The 23354-nt window shown below is 39.9% G+C and overlaps 1 pseudogene; it reads right to left on the reverse strand.

Annotated features, from left to right (window-relative positions):
• Positions 1 to 21750: 21750 nt before the first annotated feature.
• LOC138878777 (5S ribosomal RNA) lies at positions 21751 to 21854 on the reverse strand (annotated as a pseudogene).
• Positions 21855 to 23354: the final 1500 nt, after the last annotated feature.

The following is a 23354-nucleotide window of genomic DNA, read 5'->3' on the forward strand; positions in this document are numbered from 1 at the left end:
GTCTCTCTCATATGTGGGGTAAACATACCCAAAAGCTCATATATATATATATATATAACTGCGGAGGCTGACGAGGCCGCCATGAACATGTATTGATATACAAACTATACAGGACTTGTCTACAAGCCTCTAGAGATAACTGAATTGTACCATGGTCGGGACAGGGCCTCGACCTACCCATCAAATCTGTTTATATAAAATGGACTCTAAGTTCTAGACCTGGCAACTCCGAGAAACTGGAGCTTACCAACTAAGTTGATGTTTGTGGCACGCCCCAACCTCGGGAGGCGCGACCGGCGCTCAATCGAGTGAACCCAACTGAGCAAGACTTACCATACACTTCCTACCCACCTTAATATGAATAAAGAAACCATACTTTTGTTTATCCATTTAGACGGGGAAGACAGCACATTCTACATTGATAGTTCATTTTAAACACCACGTTAAACCATAGATGAGTTAGTTTCCAAGATCCCTATAGAGTTACAATTTATAGGCAACATAAGTTTAGAATTATAACATGGTTCGTAAACCCATCCAACCCCCGTACATAACCCACACATATGTCTATGGAGCCTCTAGGATACAAAAGATGAGTTCGACAATGCCGGCAATAAGGCCCCGGCTATACCTCAAAAGTGAAAGTCCACAATACAAAGATATATAATATAGCCTCTTGAAGGAGAAAGGGGCTCACCAAGATCTTGAGAAGAGGGATGCTTCGCTACACACGACCGGCACTATCCGCTATGGAGCCATCTACATTCATTTAAAAAAATTTAGCGTCCCCGGCAAAAAGGACGCTAGTACCATGGAATAGTACTAGTATGTATAACTAAACACCATCAAATTAGAAAGAACTTTCATACACAAATAAGGAAATCACAGGTATCACTCCAAAGCTTTAAATGATCACAACATTATCAGCATGAAAGAATTACACAACCTTCACATCATGTTTCCATAGCCTTTAGCTGGGCATTTCATATTATTCCACATCGTTCACATTACCACCACTATCTTGAACGGAGTCCGATCTCGACCCAATCGGCTAGGCCGTCTCCCGGAGACGTTACCAATATTCTATTCACACTTTCCAGTTTCAATCATCAATGCATAACCGCCTGTGTATATGTCACGGTGTCCGATCACGGCCTGATCAGCTAGGCCGCCTTACCGAGGCGTTACCATTTTCCATTATTCATCTCACTCTAATCTTTAGTTACGCATGTATTAGTTTACCGACACTTGGGGCCACAATTTTCACATTCCACAATTCACGTTTCACATTGTTCCCATTTTCAACATTAGGTTTGTAATTCAAGAGAGTATGGCACACAAGAGCAAATAAGGTTGTAGGCGTAGATGAGACTTCATGTAAATGGCACAACAACGCACTTCAATTTCAATTTAAGGTTTAAACATTTCGATGCATGATTCATAGTCCTTGCACCTTTTCAAATTATCAAGAATAGCACGTTGATCAATTTGAGACAGTTTCCACGCATATAAGGTTGCAATACCAAGTAAAGTGGAATAGCAATCAATACAACAATTCAATTTATCCTTACCGTACTCACACAACCAACAATGAAGCTCAATTTCTAAAAGACGGGGTTTTAGCCATACATACCTCAATAAAGCTTTCCTTATTCCTTACAAAATTTTGGAACTTTTAGCACTTCGATCTATTGTGTAAGAATTACAAATTAAACCAAGAATTAGAGACGAGATTGAGATTCTAGCTTGTTTTGAGCATACTATCAAACACTAAAGGTGCATTGTGATCTTAGGCTCTTTTGACAGAAATTTCTATCATTTTATACCCCAATTGCTTTCTTTTTAGTTCACTACCTCCCAATATTCTATGGTGTGATATGCATGCAAGAAATTCATTCTTATACCCATGAATTACTTCACTAGTGATCCCTTATTGCTAAGCATAGGAATAAGAGCTGAGGTAATGAAGTCTTACCTCTTGGGATGAAGATTTAGGTGCCCTCACTTGATTATCTTCAAAGATTTGGCAAGGTTTCATGGAGTAATTTGATGGGAAGCACTTCCCTCTCTCTCTCTCTCTAAAAGCATCAGGAAATATGCTCAAAGTGAGCTATAACACCGAATATATCGATAAGGGGTCGAGTTTAAAATTTAGAAAATTGGAGCCCTAAGTCAGGTTTGCGATCGCATTTGTGATCGCAAAGTGGTAATGCGGCCCGTAGAATGGACCGCAAAAGTGCTCCCAAAATCTGAACATTCTATCTGGGTATGCGGCAGAAATGCGGTCTGCATACTCGTTATGCGGTCGCATAATGCACTGCAGAACTGCTCCTTACAAAATCCCAAGGAAATCATGCGACGACTATGCGGTCCGCATATCGGTTATGCGATCGCATAATGGACCGCATATTTAACCTCAAATTTGACTAACATACTGACTCACTTTGCTGGTGACTATGCCCCCTATGCGGTACGCATACCTGATATGCGACCGCATTCTCGACCACAAAATCGCACTTCTCTGGAAAACATTATTTCTTGACTTTTTAATGCACTGTTCAATCCAAAGGGGTCCGAACTGCGGCGAGCAATCTCGCCGCGAAGAATTTTTATGAATCCTAACACATGCTCCTAACTTGGCACCACGGGATTCGGGGTTCTGGGTAGGAAATTCACGGGGCCTTACAGTTTGACTCTGTGCACTGGGAGTGTCTATCCAGTTGTCTATCAGGACCTGCAGGCATGAAATGCAGCATCCCCAACAAAAGGGACATCAGTACAAAATAGTGTACCGAGTATGTAAGGCAACAGAATAATTGAAAGCTGAAACTGAATTGATAATATAATAATTGAATGTAACTGGGAATCAGAGATAATCTAAAGATATTCTTACCTGATGATACTTACTCAACTCTCTCCATATAGTATGTAAAATAGTTGTTCGGCCCTATAAGGCTCGGTATGTGCAACTGCTCTACGGTAGTAGGCTCGCTCATAGGCGCTCGGTCATGCTAGGCTTTGTATCTCGGCCATTCTGGGCTCACTCATAGGCGCTCGGCCACATAAGGCTCGGTATATAACTTACCATCTGATCAGAGGTTGCCCCATAGGGGCTTGCCCACTAATTATATCTCGATGGTGGTGAAAATACTGTAGTACTGCCCAATAGGGGCCTGCCCACCGATTATAGCTCGATGGTGATAAAAATATTGTAATAATGTATATATAGAGACTCTCTACTCTATTGGCTGACATAAGACAAAACTAAACTGAATATGAAGTCTCGATAAGGGAGAATACTCTAACGTATGAGACTAGGATAGTGTAAATAAATTCGGGAGTATGAACTTCTCTTTATGTCTCGTTGTCAAACACATGTAGTTACTGGATCATGCCAAATGAAAGAAAAGTTTAGCCTTAACATACCTTATCACAATCTTTCAAATCACCAAGTTGAACTCGCCTCTTCGTACCTTAATTTTATTTGTTGGATAACTCAGCTCCTATCTTGCTTCTTCAAACTCTAGGTTTTACCCCCAATTAGAACTTGAAAGGGAGAGAAAATCAATTAGGGTTTGTGGGTAATTTTTGGTAAGAAGTTTGCAGGGGTTTACGTCTGGTTATTTTTGATATATAATGAGGTTTATATTTCCGAAGATAAGCCATTAAATGGGCTCTTTGGATGACCCAAAATTGCCTCTTTTTGGGCTCTCATTTAACCAAGTAGGTGACACACCTACTTGTCACCTAGTAGCATGTGCAGTCTCGCAAATATTCATATATCTCTCTACTCCGATGTTGTATTGATAAAAGGTTTAATGCGTTAGAAAACTAGACTCATAGAGCTTCAATTTGATGGGTGGAACACCCCATAACTATAAGTATATTGGGAGAAAATTGCAGTTACATTTGACCTAAGTTTCAACACATTTATGAATGTAACTTGTGACAACCTTTTCCAACTTTTGTTCCACCACTCTCTTGACTTAAAATCAAAACACACGTCTACCATACGACTAAAATAACTCATAACATAATTTTCTTACAATTTTAAACACCCTATTCTCGACTCAAAAGTACATGTTACAACATTCCAACTTGTCGACTTTCGACGAAACTTATTTTCTTCAATTCATTTAGCTTCGAAGCCTTCAAACCCTTTTGGTACTTGGTATTCATAATCTTAAATATTTGTTACATCCATTGTAACATTATTAACCTACTTTATGTACTTTCACAGTTGATCTCATTTCTGAGCTAACATCAATTGACTTACAAATACTCTCACGTACGAAAACATGGGGTGTAACAAATAATGACGTCGTCACGTACACCTATTTTTTTTTGTGTATCATATCATGGAAAATGGTTGTCATGACTCTCATGTAAGTGGCCCCAGCATTTTTCAGACCAAATGGCATCATCTTGTAACTTTATATACTCCATGATATAATAAAAGCTGTCTTCTCTACATTTTTCTCATCCATCCAAATCTAGTGATAACCCGTGAAGCAATCTACAAAGGATTGGAGTTCATGCTTGGCGCAGTTATAGATCAGGATATGTATATTCGGTAGCGGGAAGTCGTCCTTGGGACATGCTCTGTTAAAATTGTGATAGTCAACACATACTCTGACCTTCCCGTCCTTCTTCGGAACTGGAACAATGTTAGCTAACCAGGTTAGATATTCAACCACCCTGAGAACTTTGGTTTTGATCTGCTTGGTGACTTCCTCCTTGATTTTCAAGCTCATATCTGGCTTGAACTTTCGAAGTTTCTATTTTACTAGCGGACACATGGGATTAGTAGGCAGCTTGTTAGCCACTATAGACGTGCTCAAATCATTCATGTCATCATATGACCATGCAAAAATGTCCTCATACTCTTTTAGGAAATGGACGTACTCTTCCTTCTCTGTTGGTGACAAGTGAATGCTGATGTGAATCTCCTTGACGGTCTAAACATCCCCCAAATTTACTACTTCGGTTTCATCCAGATTGTACTTAGGCTTATTCTCAAAATTTTCAACCTTCCATACAATTTCCTCGGGTATCTCATCCTCTTCATCCGAATCACTATTCTCATGTTGCATTGCCTCATTACATGTCACAGTCACTGGTTCATCAGGAAAAGTAATAATAATGTTGTAGAAAGGAAAAATGTAAAGATAGTAGTGAATAATAAAGAGCAAATGCATTTGATTAAAACTTGAAAAATTGTCCAGACAAAGTACGGATCGATGAATCGAGCATTCATTTTGAAACAAGTAAAACTTAAAACAAAATTACGGGAATTTTAAATGCCTAGAATGGCTTATAGAAGTAAATTCTGCCAAGTTGGACGTTGTATAACTCAAATAATAAGGCAAAGATTTTGAACAAGTAGTATACATATAAAACAAAGTTTTAAACAAAAAGAATTTTGGGAAAGGAGGAGTCCTATGTTGGTTAGCCTATAAGATCACCCCACACAATGTCCGATAAACACTCCTCAATGAGGGGCTACACGTGACATTAGCATGTAGTCATCATATCCCATATCTTCCCTTCCCACACCCTTAGTGGTTATTAATGCGAGTGTTGGTTAGCGATCTCTATTGCGTGCTATTACCCATCCCTTTTTGATGGTCCTGGAGGAAATTTAGAACCTCTACCTATAGGTAGTTCTAGACAGACCCCTAAGGTTTTAAAGGAGAAAATACTAAGGCAACAGGCAAGAACAAATAGGACTTTAGCAAATAAAAAGCGTGAAGTAGCAGATAAGAGGCCCAGGTTCACCTCCACAAATAATGCATGTAAATAGCATGACCAAACACAAATAAGGGCAATATCGTTAATCAGTATCCTAAGACATGATGTCGAGGTGAATATCAGAATACATGAGATATGTAGTTTATAAACTCAGGAGTAATGGCCCTATCAGTTTGCCTACTGACTTTTAAGCCTGTTAAAATCAAAAAGACATTAAGTAGCAGAAACAGTTTCAGTGTTACATGATTTGAAAACGCCCTATAGGATTGCCTACACGTGGAATAATGGTGTCCTAAGAGCATGATAACTACATTTTATATAGTAAAACAGTGGGCAAATTTTTTTAAAACTAACTATTAAGTCCATATAGGCATCCTGTCTAGTGATAGATTAGGGCAGTATTTGAAAGAATTCATTTCACGGAAAACAAACCACTAATTAGACAGTTTCGAAGTTTACTAATTGTGAACTGGAATGACTTATTTAATCTAAATTGGTTTTAGATCAATAGGCAGAATTTCAGATGTTGTTCCCTATAGGCATGATATCTAATTGTTAAGAGCTGATGTTAAACTTGTAGGCATGATAATAAATGAAAGCACACATAAATATCTGTTATAACAGAAGTTGAACTAGATCATATTCTATAGGCATGGTATCTATTTTTGAAGTTGATTTTAAGACCTATAAACATGATTTCTATTATTGGAACCACTTGAGACCTATAGGCATGATTTCTAACAAGATAAGGCAAATGTAGCAAAAATATAAAATCCTATAGGCATGGTTTCTATTTGTAAAGATGATTTTAAGACCTATAAACATGATTTCTACTATTGGAACCACTTGAGACTTATAGGCATGATTTCTAACATGGTAAGGCAAACATAGCAAAAATATCAAAATCCTATAGGCATGGTTTTACCCATATTACCCCACAAATATGTAACTACCCATCCATTTTCACTAGTTACCCCAATATTCGTTTACAAATTATTGCATACCAGATGAATGAATTACATAAATAGATAAAAAGGGAAAGAAGAAGTTACACTATAGAAAACTTCAACAAAAAGTTCTTTCCCTATAAGCTCCCCTAGCTTCATCTCATTAGAATGCCTAACATTCTTTTTTTTTACTCGGGGCTAGAGTCATACTAAGGTAAATATTTGTCCCTTCTAGGATCCCACTGCCTATATTCTGAAATTTTTGAATATTCCAGTATTCGTATCTGATTGTACTACTCTAGAGTTCACCATCTGGGTGTCTTAGAAGGATATCTTTTACCACATTTGTACCATCTTTCGGAAACATTGGTTAATGATAACAACCTATCCACAATTTTTGGGTTACTCTAACTCCAACTGGATCCTGATATCCCATCTTTCTCTTAAATAATATCTGTTAGCTCCCATAGAACATAACTGAGATGGGTGTGGCCAATTGTACTTACCTCTGTCATTGATGAAGGTACCAAAATGCTTATATTTCTCTGCCTGATTTGAAAATATTGATAATCTTCATTATCTGGGTGCCTTGTACCCCTCTTCACCTTACTTCTTTTACTTGTTGAAACTTGTATCTAGCTTCTGAATCCCTCATAGATTTTCACCATATTCGTGAATAGATATCCTTGCCTTAAGGCTCCTTATTAAGAAGCATACACATCTTAGTACACACACGATCTGTTGAAGACCTCATATTTACTCATCATAAGTATGATGTGAAATCGAGTTCCTCTGACTCAACTCTTTCACATCCACATGTAATCTCTTACCAACTATCTTTGTGGAAGTAGGTATCGTTGTATTATGACTAAAGTCGAATTTAGGAGTTTGAATTCTTACAACTGAGCTCTACTGCACGATCTAGAGTAAGAAGAAAGAGTGACAGACCTAAATGCCCTGTAGCCTCCTGCTTATAAGTGTGGTGCACAACACACCCATAAACAAGACTCTACTAGACACGGCTTGTAGACTCCCTAGGACAGAACTGCTCTGATACCACTTCTGTCACGACCCAAACCGAAGGGCCGCGACGGGCACCCGGTGCCTTACTCAACCGAGTACCAACGTAACATATCTTTCTTATCATGTTATCATGAGTAAATGAGCTAGAAAACTCGTCCTGAGATAACAAGAATAAAACATAAGGGAATAGTCAACATATGAAGACCCAACATGATATACAAACTAATATATGTGACATACGGGCCTATAAGGCCGACATGACCATTAGTAAACTCGAAACATAGGCCGACAAGGCCATACAATTATCCATACACCTGACATATGTCTACAAGCCTCTAAGAGTACATAAAATCATAAAGGTCGGGACAGGGCCCCGCCATATCAATCAATACATATCCAAAGCATACTGACCAAATAGGCAACTCCGGAGCAAGTGGAGTGCACCAACACCTTCGCTGAGCTGATAGCCTACTAGGAGGACTGTCAACCTATCAATCGGGACCTGCGGGCATGAAATGCAGCGTCCCCAGGCAAAAGGGACGTCAGTACGAATAAAGTACCGAGTATGTTAGGCAGGAAAGCATAAACAAGAACAGTAATGTAAAGAGAGAGATAGAGGAGATACAACCTGTAACATCAGAGTGCCTCTGGGGGTTACTGATATGAAATGCATAATACATATATATACATAAACTTTTTAAAACATTCGCCTCTGTGGGCATCATCATCATCATATCGTACCCGGCCTCAAAGAGGACTCGGTAAAAGCGTACCCGACCATCATAAGGTTCGGTAGAATCGTACCCGGCCACGTGGAGCTCGGTAAACCCAACTGATCAGTGGTTGCACAATAGGTGCCGTACCCGGCCGACTATAGCGCGGCTCGGTAGAGTAAAATAGATACTATATATAATGCATGCTAGACTCATGGAATCATCTTCTAAACCTTTTGGAGTGACTTAAGAACATTATGGACATCCCTACCATCAATATGAACCTTAGTAGGATTTAAGGATCATACACACTTGTTTAGAATAATTTTATAAGGAAAGAACAACATGGACAACCTTAGTTGCTAGGAGTAGAGTCATTATGAAATAGCGTATCGTTTATGTTCATTTCATTTTAGACCATGCCAAAAGAAAGAAGAAAGTGCCTTAACATACCTTAAACCCGTTGAGTCCTTAATCCCTTCCAAGCAACTCTTCAAACAAGTCAACTCAATCTATCATAGTATAAGGAGATTCAAAATCAGTGCTGAGCAAAGGCTAAGTCTATAACTTAAGCTAGTAGCTCGTTTACGTAAATTTGGGCAGCATCTCCCTTGTAACAAGGGCCTCCTCCAATACCATATACCAACAACAATTACCAGAGCAATCCATCAATACATAATTATCAATATCAAGACACCATATAACAACAACAAGTCACAACTACATTACGACGAGCGGCAAGCTCCGATTGGAATCCGTATACCCCTTATCAATCCTTATAGACTTCTTACTTCAACATAAAAGTATCATTAACATGATAATGAAGTCATTAATCAATGATTCCAGCCTTATACCATATATTTATAACAACGAAAATAATCCACAACTTCAACTATCCTCAATTAGCAACTTTATTCACTAGTTCATGTCTAGCCCATCCATTTAACTTAATCAACATCAAGATAACCTTAGGCACAAGCAAGATCACAATATACATACCTTATACAGCAACTTCAAGTCAAAATCCAAGTTATATTCAGTTTACAACAACCCTCAATAGCAATACAACACCATAGAAGTGACTTAAGCTAATCCAAGTATTATCTTGTAGTTTATCATCCTAACAACTTAACCAACATACAAGAAAGCTTAAGCACAATTAGTAGGCTGTTATACTCACCTTAGACAGCAGCAAAAACTTGGAATTTCATCCAAATACAGCCCACAACAATTCTCAATGACAACACAACCTCAAAGAGGTGTTGTTCTTCACTAGAACTAAGTTTTGATGTTGAAATATGGTGTAATCACTTTGGAATCACTTCAAACCATTGTGGTATATGTTTATAAGGGTTAGGAGAAGTTTGGAGACAAATTTTAGTTGAAAAATGAGCAAAAATAGGCGTCCAAATCGTTTATAAATTGAAGTAGATCAACCACCGCCTAAGTGGGTCCCATTGGGAGCGGCTTGCGCGGTCTCACAAAAACACAAATATCTCTATACTCCGATGTCGTATTGATGAACAGTTTAATGCGTTAGAAACTAGACTCGTAGATCTTTAATTTGGTAGGAATAACACCCCATGATTCCAAGTGTATTTGGAGAAATTCTCAGATACATTTAACCTAAAAATTAGCAAATTTATGAATGTAACTTGTGATGACCTTTGCCAACTCTTGTTCCACAACTTGCTTGCCTTCAAAATGTAGAAAATGAATATCATACGAATAAAATAACTAATAGAATAACCTCCTTATCATGTTAAGAACCCTAGTCTCACCCCAAAGTACATGTTATAACATTCGAAACTTGTCGACTTTCGACGAAACTTATTTTCTTCAATTGGTTTAGCTTCTAAGATTTCCAACCCTCTTGGTACTCGTTATTCATGATCTTAAATATTTGTAACCTCCAAGGTAACATGATTAACTTACTTTATTTTCTTCCAAATATAATCTCATTTCCGAGCTTACATCAATGACTTATGATGTACTCTCACGTATGAAAACTTGGGGTGTAACATCATTCCCCTCTTTGGAACATTCGTCCTCGAATGTTGATTGATGCGCTTATCAGTTTCATAAACTATAGCTCTTACGAATCCTTTAATGCTCATCTTTCTATCTAAGCCAATGTTTTGTGAATAAATCCAAACGCTTGGGCATTCCCCCCTTTTAGGCCTCTTTGTCACGCCATGACATGTGGTCGGAATTCTTCCAACACCGTAACATTTGTTACCTTATGTCATGTAGTATGTACGACTGTGTCCTTGTATGAGCGCCTAGTGACTCCTATTCTCTTTATCCTCCATCTTGTAGCCAATCTCTAAGCCTCACTTTATGAACATATACAGAATTATGACAAGTTGTCCCTCTAGGCATCTATAGGTGTACTGATGTCTTTCGCTTGGTACTTTATCAAACTTAAGACTATTTCTATGTCTTGTTTCATAGTCTTGTATATCTATCCTTATGGATTTACTACATCTAGGTAGGTTATACTATACCATAAAACTTACTTCGCTTTATTATTACCGAGGTTTGCTACCCAACTCCAGGTTACTCTCTCGCTGCTTATCCTATATGTATAAATCTAAGTCCTTTAGTGCTTCCTTATTATTATTCATCTAAGAATAACAAACAAATCTCATCTCATACTTTGGAACTTGTACCCATCTATTGTTTATTCACCTTAATGTTGATCTATAATCTATTACTGATAACTTGTAACCTCTTACGTAATACACTGTCACTAGGGCTCACATCTTATCGGGGAACATATGAAGTGATTTTCCTGATCCACCTAGGGATAATACTATAATTCAATAACCGTATTTCATTGCATCCCAACGTGATTCATCTTATGGGGGTATTCTAATCCCGTGCAATTAATGAAATCCCTTTCTCGTTAAATCGTTACTCAATCAAAGGCCTAAGCATCATCCTCTTATCTATCACAATTACACCCTTATTCTACTGCCAGGGCAGCATTCCATCTCTTTTAAATGCACCTAGTCTTAGACTCCTATGTGTTCATTCAGGCTGTACCGAGCTTTTTATTACATATGGAAATCATCAGCTCCCTTGTTTTGATGGGTTAAATCCCGAGGACATACATATTCTCGTCACCTTCTCACTCACCTTTTCATATCCTTACTTCTATCTACCTAAAACCTTGTTGCTCTACAATACTTTACCTTAGGACCTACACCGATCTATTTATACTAGTCGCAACCTTCCTTTAACTTGCTAGCACCATAAATTTCCTTTCGTGCCTTCTCATTTGTCCTTAAATGTAAGCAATTACTTTTGCTGGTCGCTCTATCACTTGTTGCATGAATACTTGGCTTGTCTTTTTGGCCACGAATACTATAATTTCATGTACCTCATATGATCTCAAACATCACCTTTGAGGGCTTTTTTTTTACCATTCATTAGCCATGATAGGTGCCACTTTCTTATGGAATGTATACAATATTGTAGTGAGACTGTTGTTACAGGATCATTTACTCTTTAGCTCACTATGCTTAGGTGGAAACCTTCTTCCTTATTTCCTCAGCTAGTCTTTCATTGTAGTACTTAGGGAGACCTTCTGGCTCTTGTAAAGTTGCGAGCTTGATATATCGTACACCCGAAGGTAATTTTCGTTATTCTTACTCGCCTATAATAATCCTTAGTTACATAAATTTATGCCTTTGTGCTCGTAGGGTTACTTCTAAGCTCAAATTTTTATTGTCTCCTTAGTGGCACTCTCTCTTATTTTCATAAACCTTAAAAATGGTACCTTTAACTGCCTCAACTCCTATCTGAAATGTTTTCAAATGATTGCGATCTCGTATCTTCAAGACTGAATTCACTATGTTGCGGTTCACTACATTTATCTTGCATGATCTATTGATTTATCTGTGACCTCTTGTCTAGACATAATTGGGCTCTTCCTAAATCAACTACTAATTACTCGTTGGTCCATTCTCATATATATATATATATATATATATATATATATATATATATATATATATATATTCTGCATAATCCCTCTTGGGATATATCCTTTGTCTTAACTTATCTCTCGCCACTAGATCCTGATGTATCAAGTGTCCATTCACACTTATTTATCAATAACATCCTGGCCGGAAACTTTTACTGCCTCTCTCCGGTGTCGTGCTTGTATAATTTTCTGGAGTCGCAACATATCTGCAGGAACTGAATAAATGCAACATCATCCCTTTCTCCTTTTTACCACATTCTTTCTTTACCATTCCATAGTTAACTGAACCGCTTAACTCCAACTTAATATCATATCACACCATATTCCCCCCTTTAGGGGAGTACTAAGATTTATTACTACGACGATCTACCTATAGTTGTTTTACCTCTTCATATTTGGCGTCTTTTCACATTATCAATGAACCTTAATCACCTTATGGTAACCTTTTGTACCAGGGATAACTAAATTTCTTACGCACAAAGGTGACACCTACTGTAACTGGCACACTTAGTCCCTTAAGATTAACTCTGCTCAGAGTGCTTGCTTTAGGTAAGCGACTTCCTAAATGGCCTTTAAAGGTTATTCGTCTGTTGTCTATTCTATTATTGTTGGAGCACGATCTTTGAAATTCTCACGATGTCGACCATTATCAAATCCTCCGGTCCCTAATTCATGTTCGGTTTTATCTTGTTCACCAGCCCATACTGATTTTTATTACTCTGGGGTCTAACCTTTCCTCCTGGTAATCACGTTGAAGTCACCAACTCATTTCTCGAAATAAGAATATGACTTTATGGCTTATACTCTTTTATTGCCTTAAGGCTTGTCACCTCTTGTATTTTCCTTCACTTGACTATAGACTCTGTCATCGTGTCATATTTTGATTTACTGTTATCACCCATATATCATATCTTACTCATGATGCTTCATTTATTTTCTTCTTATTCTCCTGATAATATTTTTTTGTCTATCACTTTATTCTGAAAACTTCAACAAAAAGTTCTTTCCCTTTAAGCTCCCCTAGCTTCATCTCACTGGCTCTTTGGAATGCTTAACATTCTTTTTTTACTCGGGGCTAGAGTCATACTAAGGTAAATATTTGTCCCTTCTAGGATCCCACTGCCTATCTTCTGAAATTTTTGAATATTCCAGTATTCGTATCTGATTGTACTACTCTAGAGTTCACCATCTGGGTGTCTTAGAAGGAGATCTATTACCACATTTGCACCATCTTTCGGAAACGTTAGTTAATGATAACAACCCATCCACAATTTTTGGGTTACTCTAACTCCAACTGGATCCTGATATCCCATCTTTCTCTTAAATAATATTTGTTAGCTTCCATAGAACATAACTGAGATGGGTATGGCCAATTGTACTTACCTCTGTCATTGATGAAGGTACCAAAATGCTTATATTTCTCTGCCTGATTTGAAAATATTGATAATCTTCATTATCTGGGTGTCTCGTACCCCTCTTCACCTTACTTCTTTTACTTGTTGAAACTTGTATCTAGCTTCTGAATCCCTCATAGATTTTCACCATATTCGTGAATAGATATTCTTGCCTTAAGGCTCCTTATTAAGAAGCATACACATCTTAGTACACACATGATCTGTTGAAGACCTCACACTTACTCATCATAAGCATGATGTGAAATCGAGTTCCTCTGACTCAACTCTTCCACATCCACATGCAATCTCTTACCAACTATCTTTATGGATGTAGGTATCATTATATTACGACAAAAGTCGAATTTAGGAGTTTGAATTCTTACAACTGAGCTCTACTACACGATCTAGAGTAAGAAGAAAGAGTAACAGACCTAAATGCCCTGTAGCTTCCTGCTTATAAGTGTGGTGCACAACACACCCATAAACAAGACTCTACTAGACACGGCTTGTAGACTCCTTAGGATAGAACTACTTTGATACCACTTCTGTCACGACCCAAACCAAAGGGTCGTGACGGGCACCCGGTGCCTTACTCAACCGAGTACCAACGTAACATATCTTTCTTATCATATTATCATGAGTAAATGAGCCAGAAAACCCGTCATGAGATAATAAGAATAAAACATAAGAGAATACTCAACATATAAAGACCCAACATGATATACAAACTTATATATGTGACATACGGGCCTATAAGGCCGACATGACCATTAGTAAACTTGAAACATAGGCCGACAAGGCCATACAAGTATCCATACACCTGACATCTGTCTACAAGCCTCTAAGAGTACATAAAATCATAAAGGTCGGGACAGGGCCCCGCCATACCAATCAATACATATCCAAAGCATACTGACCAAATAGGCAACTCCGGAGCAAGTGGAGTGCACCAACACCTTCGCTGAGCTGATAGCCTACTAGGAGGACTGTCAACCTATCAATCGGGACCTGCGGGCATGAAATGCAGCGTCCCCAGGCAAAAGGGACGTCAGTACGAATAAAGTACCGAGTATGTTAGGCAGGAAAGCATAAACAAGAACAGTAATGTAAAGAGAGAGATAGAGGAGATACAACCTGTAACATCAGAGTGCCTCTGGGGGTTACTGATATGAAATGCATAATACATATATATACATAAACTTTTTAAAACATTCGCCTCTGTGGGCATCATCATCATCATATCGTACCCGGCCTCAAAGAGGACTCGGTAAAAGCGTACCCGACCATCATAAGGTTCGGTAGAATCGTACCCGGCCACGTGGAGCTCGGTAAACCCAACTGATCAGTGGTTGCACAATAGGTGCCGTACCCGGCCGACTATAGCGCGGCTCGGTAGAGTAAAATAGATACTATATATAATGCATGCTAGACTCATGGAATCATCTTCTAAACCTTTTGGAGTGACTTAAGAACATTATGGACATCCCTACCATCAATATGAACCTTAGTAGGATTTAAGGATCATACACACTTGTTTAGAATAATTTTATAAGGAAAGAACAACATGGACAACCTTAGTTGCTAGGAGTAGAGTCATTATGAAATAGCGTATCGTTTATGTTCATTTCATTTTAGACCATGCCAAAAGAAAGAAGAAAGTGCCTTAACATACCTTAAACCCGTTGAGTCCTTAATCCCTTCCAAGCAACTCTTCAAACAAGTCAACTCAATCTATCATAGTATAAGGAGATTCAAAATCAGTGCTGAGCAAAGGCTAAGTCTATAACTTAAGCTAGTAGCTCGTTTACGTAAATTTGGGCAGCATCTCCCTTGTAACAAGGGCCTCCTCCAATACCATATACCAACAACAATTACCAGAGCAATCCATCAATACATAATTATCAATATCAAGACACCATATAACAACAACAAGTCACAACTACATTACGACGAGCGGCAAGCTCCGTTGGGAATCCGTATACCCCTTATCAATCCTTATAGACTTCTTACTTCAACATAAAAGTATCATTAACATGATAATGAATTCATTAATCAATTATTCCAGACTTATACCATACATTTATAACAACGAAAATAATCCACAACTTCAACTATCCTCAATTAGCAACTTTATTCACTAGTTCATGTCTAGCCCATCCATTTAACTTAATCAACATGAAGATAACCTTAGGCACAAGCAAGATCACAATATACATACCTTCTACAGTAACTTCAAGTCAAAATCCAAGTGATATTCAGTTTACAACAACCCTCAATAGCAATACAACACCATAGAAGTGACTTAAGCTAATCCAAGTATTATCTTGTAGTTTATCATCCTAACAACTTAACCAACATAAAAGAAAGCTTAAGCACAATTAGTAGGCTGTTATAATCACCTTAGACAGCAGCAACAACTTGGAATTTCATCCAAATACAGCCCACAACAATCCTCAATGACAACACAACCTCAAAAAGGTGTTGTTCTTCACTAGAACTAAGTTTTGATGTTGAAATATGGTGTAATCACTTTGGAATCACTTCAAACCCTTGTGGTATATGTTTATAAGGGTTAGGAGAAGTTTGGAGACGAATTTTAGGTGAAAAATGAGCAAAAATAGGCGTCCAAATCGTTTATAAATTGAAGTAGGTCAACCACCGCCTAAGTGGGTCCCATTGGGAGCGGCTTGCGCAGTCTCGCGAAAACACGAATACCTCTCTACTCTGATGTCATATTGATGAACGGTTTAATGAGTTAGAAACTAGACCCGTAGATCTTCAATTTGGTAGGTAGAAAACCCCATGATTCCAAGTGTATTTGGAGAAATTCTCATATACATTTGACCTAAAAATCAGCAAATTTATGAATGTAACTTGTGATGACCTTTGCCAACTCTTGTTCCACAACTTGCTTGCCTTCAAAATGTAGAAAATGAATATCATACGACTAAAATAACTCATATAATAACCTCCTTATCATGCTAAGAACCCTAGTCTCACCCCAAAGTACATGTTATAACATTCGAAACTTGTTGACTTTCGACGAAACTTATTTTCTTCAATTGGTTTAGCTTCTAAGATTTCCAACCCTCTTGGTACTCGTTATTCATGATCTTAAATATTTGTAGCCTCCAAGGTAACATGATTAAATTACTTTATTTGCTTCCAAATATAATCTCATTTTCGAGCTTACATAAATGACTTACGAGGTACTCTCACGTATGAAAACTTGGGGTGTAATAGGCCGTGACCGAGTTCCTGACTTCGGGGCTCGTCGAAACCCGACTCAGAGGAAATGAAGACCGAAGCCATGACATAGGGGGAAGCCCCCAAGGCACATGGCTACGTTTGACAGGACCAGTCTATCCAGAGCCTATACTGAGGCATCACGTCAAGACATCCCATCTCCGGACTTTGTAATTGATCTCCACATACTTGTAGCCATCTCTCTCCTCTTATATAAGGGGACTCACCATACCTTGTAAAGGGTATGTTGCTCCATTTCTCCACAAATGCCATAATGTCTCTCTCTCTCTTTTCTTCTGAGTTGTTCATTCTCATTGGCCCGAGGCCGCTTTAGCATTTATCATTCTCCTATTTGTTCCTCACTATATTGCTCAATATTGGTAACATAGAGCCTTTCTTAATCATATCTCTGCCTGTTATCCCATTCCCGACTGCCCTCAGTAGCTCGAGCTTGGCTCGAACCTTGGCCCCGAGGTCCCTGTCAACTGGCTTTGCATCCGGGCAACAAGCCACCTTCGGTTTGGTTACTGCCTCTTTTACCCGACATTTTATCTTTATACCTAGCATTCTTAGCATTAACTGATTTAACAACTAGCTCGAGAATACATCACGTATTTTTAGAATCTCATTTACAAATTTAATTGTTGTTACCATTTTTACGGTAAATAGTTTGGCGCCCACCGTGGGGCTAAAAATAATAGTGACTATTTTCTTGCTAGTTTTGTCACACAAACGCACATTATCTTTCACACTTTTTCTTACCTAAGATCTTTTGATTTCAGGTTAATGTCCAGTTCGGTAAGCAAAATCTAGAACGACTACCCTGAAAACCACGGCGAAAATAGTATGGCTGCTCCGAAGGTTGGCGCGACACCGCAGGACCCTGATAACATATTTGGATCGATTCAAGCAGGCGCGGGCTTGCAAGGTGCGCTGAAGGTCGACGAAACCTCGTGCACCAATGATAGCATACAGCGCACTGACCGACAAGAAGCTCAAAAAACCCTGGCCCGGGTACAATAGGAAGTCAGTCTTCATGTTATTTTTGAAATGTTGCAGGCACGGCAGTTGACTATCGCTCAGCTGCAAAATCGCCCGAAGACTCCCAACGCAGTAGTGCCAGAAACATCTCCCTATGCTGAGCTAGTACCCGAGAGATCAAGTAACGACGGATCGGTAACCAACTCCGCCGCAGTGAGGATGCTTGGTAATCTCTTCGAACGAATCGAATCAGGTTCGTGGAAGCTCTTACAGCAACCGTCTCCCGAGGAAACGGTCCCAGAACTCGCTTCATAGAAATCCGGAACGCCAAAACCCCCTAGGTGTGAAGGGACCTCAGATCCCTACGGGCGCACCCCCACTTACATGTGCTCATTCAAAGGCAGTGACCTCCAAGATGATGAGTTCGAGCTCGTCCCGTTAAGGAAGTTTGAAGAAACTCTCTCGAAAGAAACCATAACGCAGCGCCACCGCCTGGCACCTGACCTCACAGACTCGCTTACCATACCAGCGTTGTTCTCCGCGGAAGCACGCGCCGATACCATCAAAGCAGTATCGAGAGGGACCGATACACTTGAGGCCGAACGAAGAAGAAATTAAATACCGCGGGAAGTCGCACCTCATTCCCTAATAGGACGAAGCCTAAACGAAGCATGCCCGACGACTCCAGGACATTTCAAGCAAAGCCTGATCAGATACCCAGCCAAGGTCTGGTTGGATGCCCACAACCGGCACCAGTCACGAATTGGGGCCGTGGACAACCATCTGAGAACCTCCTCGGGTTCGGTATATCCAAGCAGACTCCCGAAAAAGAAGTTGTTGCCAAACGGATGGAGGTATCATCCGTGCACTGCGAATGGAAGGAACGACTCGATATGCAACCTACCTCACAAAAATAAGGAAATAGCCCGAGGACAACACCCACGAGGAACCTCCAATAGAACCAGACTTAACAAGGCACAGCTGGCAGAGAAACCCCGCCCAGCCGAGTATGATTTCAACATTGCTATACCAAACTTTGTGATCACCATAAGTGAAATCGGGAACGCCAGGCGGATCAGACCTATTCGACCAAGACCCCTTCAAGAGAACCATGGCCCAGCGCAGGAACCATAGGGCGTGCGCTATCATCGGCTCAAAAGAATGACAACTATGTTATTCAATAGAGATCTCCACCAAGTATCTTCGAGCGGTCACGCTTGAATCCAGCTCCAAGGGAGGAAGGAGATCGGGAAAAATGAAGCTGACAAGCCACGACATATTGCCATGATAGTAAAGGTGCGACGGCACCCTTCAAAGTTCCATAAAATGTAGAGTGAAAGTGCTCATCACCGGGAAAAGATGGGTCCGGGGAATATACCCAAAGGACACCCTTGAATCCAAGGAAAGGAACGCCGAGACTTTGCCTCGGCCTCATATTAACGCGTTGGTAACCCCTCCCTCATTTGACCTATTTCAAATAAAACATGTGTTCATGAGTATAGGTGGTTCGACCAATTATACCGATGATGTCAGGCCAAAGCCAATGGGGCAGTTCAGACTAATGAACCAAATCACTCCCACACCTCGAATCTTTGATGGACTCCAGAGGCCGATCACCACAACAATCAGGAAGGTCGCTCCCTCTATACAGCCTGCCTGAGCTCGAGCTGGAACATCTAACCCGCGAAACACAGACATTTCATTCAAATGACAACAGGCACACCGCCCGGAGGCGACTTTGACCCCACTCCGCCAAAGGGATGAAACTCCCCGACAGAGGTGGGACTAAAGTATTCGACAAGGAGCTACACGCGACGAGAGGAAATCCCTCATCATTTGACCCATCGCCGGCATCAATGCCTCCGTCCTCGAAGGGATCAAAGGGTAAGCAGAACCACATCTTTGGCTAAGCCTGGTTGAACATAGCAGAAGGCTGTATTAGGGCTCGCACCTCGAAATGGCAGGAACATAGCAGACCTCGAAACGTCGCCTACACATCAAAGGGTTTAGGGAAGAACTACTCCGCTCCCTTGTTGTTTCTTTTCTTTTGCTAACCTATATGCAGGCAGTCCGCCGAGGCATTCATAAGTTCTAACTCCACTCGGAGATCCGCCGTTCTCTATTCCCTCGACCGGACTTCCAACCTAAAGAGGGTCTCTCCAGCAAGATTATTAGCAGAGCAGCATACTCCCCAGAAGAGGATCCGACGAAATCGCGGGCCTTTCCTCAACAATTAGACGACGTGTGATGACCTTCTCTTAAGGAAACCATCCCCTCGGAAGGGCCAATAAATGGAAGGCTAAGTTTCAAAATGGAATCATGTAAACCGATCAGATGATCAAAGGATCCATACCCATGCAGGCCAAGCTCACAGCAATGAGACAACATGTATTTACAGCGTATATTTACGCCAAGCAATAAAGAATACCTTTTCGACATTTCTACTTCAGAAAGGGCGATTTCAACATACTCGCAGCAAATGCTTCTCCATCGAATGCATCCCGATATACTCGGGGACTTAGCATCAGCAATTTAACACCTGCGTAACCCTAGGGTTGGAACTCCGGGCTCATCAAGCCCCTATAAGGCAACTCCGAGCTCACGAGAAGCGGTCTTCAAGCTTAAACAAACTCGATGACTCAGAGACTACTGTTAATCTCCATACGCTAGAAAACCCAAAACTGTAAGACCCCTAGCTGACAGCCTCGGCGTAACCAGATCTACTCTACATTACACAAATTGTAAGATCTCAACAGGCATGACAAACTGGAAGACCTCAATAGGCATGATAAACTGTAAGACCTCAACAGGCATGGCGAACTGTAAGACCTCAATAGACATGAAAATCCTGAAGTTTAGGCTATATGTCGCATTTGTAAGAATCCCTAAAGGGCATACCCTCGATGTAGACGCCTAAACTATCACTCGGAATCAAAAATGGCTACGGCCAAATGCATATGACTACGGCCAAAACGACTGATACAGCTAAAATAGCGCGACTCGAGAACGCCCGACTGTCGCTAAAAATCACAGGCCATTACTCTGAATATATTTTGGAAAGAACCGGTTAAAACAGGCTTCCCTCAATAGGCAAAAACGAGATCCGACCATGTCGGCTCCAAACCGCAAGAGCGTCGATCTACTCAACCTATGAGCTATGAACCTTACGGGGTGCTCGAAACATCACCGACAACGACTTGAAATTGAGGTTCCTCTGGAACTGACGACGGGTCAAGCAAAAATACTCTAAAAGATATTAACGAGCGAAAACAAAGCCTACAAAAAGCCCACGGGCAAAAATAGAGTAAGAGTCATTATCGCCAGCTAAGCAAGCCTACGGGCCTCATATTGAAAGGTCTCTACGACCAAACAGCGTAAGAGCCATTGACGGCAGCTAAAAAAATTTTGACAACTTGAGGATTAAAATGAGCTCTAATCGTAACCCGATTCGTAGACAGGATCCAAAATAGTTAACTATACAAGCCTCCAGGCCACATACTGAAAGATCTCAATGACCAAATGGCATAAAGTGCCACTGTCGCCGGCTAGGAAATTGAGGAAATTTAAGGGTCGATTACAGCTCGAATCGCAATGAGACTATTGACTAGACCCGAAAACAGCAATATGCCTAAGGGCACGGCATAAGAACCACTGTCACCGGCCATCAAATCGAGGAAATTTGCGGGTCGATTATAGCTCGAATCGCAATGTGACTCGGAGACCCATCCTAGTACTATTCTCGCCCAAGCACGCTTAACTTCGGAGTTCTAATGGGATCCGGTGCGTTAGTGCTGGTATGATCGCATCGACATTCCTTGCACTCTAAATTTTCTTATTACTCTTCCTCCTTCCGCTCTAGGTGCAAAAGTGTGAAGCCTTAAAACGACATAACTTTACGCTCATTTATCCGTTTTACGCAATTCCTCTTTTGATTTTATGTATTTTTACGGATGCCGCCTTCGAGGCCAAGGCGTAGTTAATTACTAACCTAGGGGCTCCTAATCCATTGTAATACCTTATTTAAAGGTTTATAGTTAATTACTAACCTAGGGGCTCCTCTTTCCTTTTCTGCGTTGTTGTTAACGCAGAAAGCTGCACAGCTCCAAGGGGATTTGGAAGGCCTAATTATCTTCTTCTGGAGAAGATCACTTATTTCCTTTTTACAGACTTCCATTAAGTCATGACTCATTTGAATAGGTCTTGCCTTAGTAGGTATATTTTGTTCATTAAATTCCTTTATATAAGGTAGGTAGACTAGGTGCCGTTTTCGTTCCCAAAAGGCTGTAGGTAAAACGATTTGATAATAAAAATAAAGAAAATGTTTAAAAATTACGATTATGTACCACGACCTTACGGGCTTAGCACCGATGCACTTTACATGTCACTACGCCTTGGCCTCGAAGGCGGCATCCGTAAAAATACATAAAATCAAAAGAGGAATCGCGTAAAATGGATAAATGAGCGTAAAGTTATGTCGTTTTAAGGCTTCACACTTTCGCACCTAGAGCGGAAGGAGGAAGGGTAATAAGAAAATTTAGAGTGCAAGGAATGTCGGATGCGATCATACCAGCACTAACGCACTGGATTTTCAGAAATAAATGGATTAAAGGTCTATTACAGTCTTCTCTGACCATCACCTTTTCTATAAACATATCTTTATACCACCTAAAATCTATTAATTTTGGGCAGCTAAGATTATTAAGAAGTTCGAGACTTCTATCTTGGAATAGTTTTGGTTCTCCAATAAAATGTTTGGTTATACAGTAGATTAAGGTTGTTGTAGCATCTTCTTTAGCTACTTGTTCGATTGTCTGAGCATTATTTTCAGTTTTTACTATAGTTGTTATGGTCGTAGCATTAAGAATGTGATTCCTGTTGTCTTCGGAGAGGTAATTATCCCACCAATTTTTTAATGTACCGGTAAAACCTGATATTACTAAGGTTGCAGCATGTTTATCTGACGCATTTTTTATTTTATAGGTTGTTACCGCAATTCCTATTTCGTGGAGTTTTTTGTAGATTTGGCCTTCTGCTAGGCCATCAATATTCCATTCAGAAATTCCAGTTCCGTCATGACTGGAGTAGGATAGATAGACGTCTTCTTCAAATTGAACATCTGGGAATGTTGGTCTTCCATAATAATTTTTCTTATTAGGATGCCGAGGATTTCCCATTATTCTACTTACTTCAGGAGTATTAGCAGAGATAGTTTTTAATGTTACTAGAGGTTTTATCTTATTAATAGAGTCTGAGCATTCGTTAGACGCTTTCTCTATTATTATTAATTTTGCTTCTCTGTCCGGGATGG

Source organism: Nicotiana sylvestris, chromosome 9 (assembly GCF_000393655.2).
Source record: "Nicotiana sylvestris chromosome 9, ASM39365v2, whole genome shotgun sequence".
NCBI lineage: Eukaryota > Viridiplantae > Streptophyta > Magnoliopsida > Solanales > Solanaceae > Nicotiana > Nicotiana sylvestris.